This window comes from Octodon degus, unplaced genomic scaffold (genome assembly GCF_000260255.1).
Source record: "Octodon degus isolate 3935 unplaced genomic scaffold, OctDeg1.0 scaffold00501, whole genome shotgun sequence".
Taxonomy (NCBI): Eukaryota; Metazoa; Chordata; class Mammalia; order Rodentia; family Octodontidae; genus Octodon; species Octodon degus.
Window position 1 is genome coordinate 163,689 of NW_004525077.1, and position 4,468 is coordinate 168,156.

Below are 4,468 nucleotides of genomic sequence, written 5' to 3' on the forward strand. Positions count from 1 at the left end.
CTTCTGAACTTGTACTGACTCTGTGGTTGTTACACTCATTTCATTCCTTATTGCTTATATTTGAATTTTTTCTTTCATCTTTTTGATGATATTAGCTAGGTCCTTACCAATAATATTTAGTCTTTCACAGAACCCTCTTTTTTTCTTCGTCTCAACTGAAGTAATTTCTGATCTAATTTTTGTGATTTCTTCCTGTCTTTGGGCTCTGGGTTTTGATTTGCTCTTCCTTTTCTAGATGCAGGAGGTGCAGCAATAGGGTTTATATTTGTTCCCATTATGCTTTTTTTGTTGATTTGTTTTGTTTTTGCAGAACTGGGGATTGAACTCAGGCCCTTCCATTTACCAGGCAAGCACTTATTCTACTGAGCTATCTCCCTGGCCCCCATTATGTTTTCCTAATGTGTTAGTTCACAGCTGTGAATTTCAAGCTGAGAACAGCTTTCATCACATTCTGTGAATTTTGACAAGTTGTATTTGCGATTTCATAGATTTGTAGATATTTTTAAATTTCTTATTTAATTTCTTCTGTGACTCATTGGTTGCTGAGTACAGTGTTGTGCAGTTTCCATGTATTTATGAGGTTTTCTGTTTTCTTGCCTCATTTATTATTGTCATAAGATAATATGCGTTGCAAAATTTCTGTTTTCTTTCATGTACTTAAACATGACCTATGGACTAGTATTTGATCTATTTTAGAAAATGAGCCATGTGCAGCTGAAAAAAAATATATTGAGCTGTGGTTGGCTGGAACACTTTGAACATGTCCACTACATCCATTTGTTTCATGCTCTGCTTCAGTTCTGCTAATTCTTTGCTAATTTTTTGTCTGATTCAACTATCTTTTTGAAATAAGTGTGTGTTAAGGTCTCCTGTTAACATTGTGGTATTGGATATAAGATTTTTCATGTCAATTAAGATTTGCCTTATATAGTTGTGTGCTTCTGTGATTGGTGTGAACACATTCATGGTGTGCACACATTCCTCCTCTTAATGTATTTTTCCCCTAACCAGGATATAGTGGCCTTCTCTTTTTCACTTGAACATTCTTGGTTTGAATTTGGGACTGAGAACAGGATTGCTAATCCTGCTTTTTTTTCTGAGGTGTTTGTGCCTGTAGTATTGTTTTCCATCCTTTGACTTTCAACCTATAAGTTTCTTTATGAGTTAAGTTTGTTTCTTGTATACAACATATTGTTGGATTTTGTTTTCTAATCCACTGTGCCAGTCTATTTCTCTTAATTGGTGAATTGAGTACATTTATATTGATGGTCATAATTGAAATGTGTTCATCTCCAGTTGACATGTTATATAGCAGCTTTGTTTCCTCCTTTTTGTATTGTGTTTAATTATTTGCCCTATTTTTGGGGTTTCTTCTCTTCTCATTCATCAAGTTCTGATCATTTTGGTCCTTTTCTATGACATCTTGTAGTAATCTGTGTTCGTTTGGCTTTGTTATCATGAAATCTTTAGTTTTTGTTTGTCATGGAAGTATCTCACTTCTCCATCAAACTGGAAAGAGAGTTTTGCATGGTATAGTAGTCTGGGCTGGGATTTGTTTTTATAGAGGACTTGAAGGATTCTGCTCCATGCTCTTCTTGCCTACATGGTTTGTGAAGAGAATTTGGCAGTTATTCTGTTGGGTTTTCATTAAAATATGATAAGTTTCTCTTTTCTAGCACATTTCAGTATATTGTTCTTGAGCTGGATTTCTGGAATCTTGACTATTACATGTCTTAGTGTATTTATAATTGAGTTGAAATTACTTGGCATTCTGTGTGCCTCAGTGACATGAATATCAGATTGATTCCTCATATTTGGGAAGTTTTCTGCTATTAGTCCTGTCCATATTTTTATGTCATTTGCATTGACTCCTTCCTTCTCATTGATGCCTATTAGTCTCATGTTATTCATCTTTGAATCATCTTCTAGATGGTGAATTACTTTTTCCTAAATCCTAGTTATTTTTAAGAGATCTTTTCTTACATTTTACTGGCTGTGACAGCATCTTCAAGATCTGAAACTCTGTCTTCATTTTCACTCAAACTTTTTTGCCAGCTAGTGATTGCAATTCTAAGTTCCTCTGTATCTCTTTGACTCTGCTTCATGCCATCTATTTCTTTCTTGTATTGCTCATTCAGGGAATCAGTCGCTTTACTAATCTCCTCAACTTTTTTTATTTTAAGATGCTCTTAATTCAGAGATTTCTTTTTTCATTTCAGAGATTAATTGTGATCTTAATTCCTGTATACCTTTCTACTTTTTTTGTTTACTTCAATCACTAATAACTCAGATTTTCTTTTTATTTTAGAGATTAATTTTGGTCTGAATTCCCTATACCTCTCTGCTGTTGTTTCTTTACTGCAGACTATTAATTCCAACATTTCATCTGTGCTAGTTTCCTCTGCACTTGTTTTGGGTGAGCTCGGGACCTGAGAATGCACTTTGCTCCTTCTCTTTGTCATTTTGCATAGCACTCTCCACTGACCTTTTGTGCAGTGCTTTGGTTTACTTGTAACCTTAGCACGTACTAAAATTCAGGTGCTGATATACCAAGTTCTAGTTCATCCAGTTGTGCCTGGCTTGGTTTTGGTTATTGGCCTCAGCTTCTTTGTGCTGCAACCCTTGGTGGTGAGCCTTCTCTGCCCCTCTGGCGAGATGTTCTGCTCCTGGATTAGCTGCATGGTTTTGAACCTAGTCTCACTTCAGGGTCTTTAACTGTAGGGTTTCACCCCAGGCATGTGTAGGAGGAAAAGAGAGTGCAGAATCTCTCCCACACACTCACTGGGCCTGGGGTTTGGTGAGTCTGGAGGGCTCCCAAGAGCGTGGTGGAAGTTCTCACTCACAGGGTGGGATTGGGCTGGTTCTGGAGGGTCGGGGGAAGTCAAGAGTATGTGGGGAAAGGTCTCTCTTGTGGGGTGGGCCTGGGTGCAAGACAAGGCAGAAGCTCTCCCACACAGTCGCAGGGCCTGGGTTTGGCAAATGTGGGGTGGTTCTGAGAGCCCGTCGGAAGTTTTCACTCATAGGGCGGTCTTGGGCTGGCTATGGAGGGGCAGAGGAGGTCCAGAGAACGCAGGGAAAGATATCTTGTGTGCCGGGAGCCTGGGCTTGGTTCGGCGGAGCACAGAACAGTGCAGAAACTCTCCCACACACTCGCAAGATCTGGGGTTTGGTGGATCTGGGGTGTTCTCCGGAGCCAAATCTTATTTGCTTGATTTTGTTTTCTTTTTTGTTCAATAATTTTTCTTTCACGGATTCATTTATTTTATAGTATCACTATCTGAAGACTACTCAAGCACCTTGTTTTAAAGTTACTGTGATGTGATAATTGAATATTGTCTTTGCTTGTAAAATATATTAGACAGATAAAATGAATGCTTTTGTACCCGAGATATTCCAGAAATTTGTCATGTAGATGAGAAACAAATCAAATTAGATCATGTTTCCTGCATGACAGAAATAAGGAGTTGTCACACAGCACAACTGAGTATGGAAACCCAAGAAACAGCACAAGCGGATATTTATTTTGTAGGTAAAGCCTGAATCTAGGAACTTGCACCTAATCTGAAGCGAATGATAAAAGACTTTTTCCCAATTTGTACAAAATAAAGGTCATCCAAATAGCTTAGCAAATTAAAGCAGGGCACAAGACCCCAACGATCTATCCCCAGGCCTGCAGTGCTAGCCCCGCCCCCAGAGACTGTTGAGACAGCAATGGAGACTGTGAGTTGTGGCGTGCACCTGTAATCCTAGCTCTTGGGAGGCTGTAAACAGGTGGATCACTTCTTGTCTGATCTTCTACTGAGAACCCTGAACACCCTGTAGTCCCTTACCTAATAAATAAAAAAATCCCCCCAAAACAAAACAACAAAAAAAAAACCCACGAAAACATCCTATGTTAGACCTTGCCCTTGTAACAAAACATTTTCTAGAGTATGAGGTATGTACCAAGCCTCTATTGATTTGCTAACAGACAACATGTAAATAAGTTTGTCATAATTCCTCTTTATTATACAAAAATATTTATTTTATTATCATGAAAACGACCAATTTACACTGGGATGTAACAGAAAAGAAAAATTACCTCTGCAGAATGAACTCACTTTGGATAATACAAGTAAATACAATTTAGTGAAGACTATTAGGTAGCTCATAGGATTTTTTGGAACTTAAAGAAAGTATCTAGAAGACAGCATATTATACTAAGAAGAGTTGTGTTAAAAGGGAAAGACTGTTGAAGATTTTTGAGAGCAACTGCTGCTACCATTGGACTTTACTGCCACTATTAATACATCGAGCACCAATATTATTTCTGTGACAACAAATTGTCCTTACTTTCATGGAACTATATGTTTTTTTCTGTCAATAAGCCAGACAGAATAGAAACTTACTACTTCTTCAATTTTCTCACATTTCTTGCTTGGAATGAATATATCCATATTGTTCCTTTTTGATAGAATATATATATATA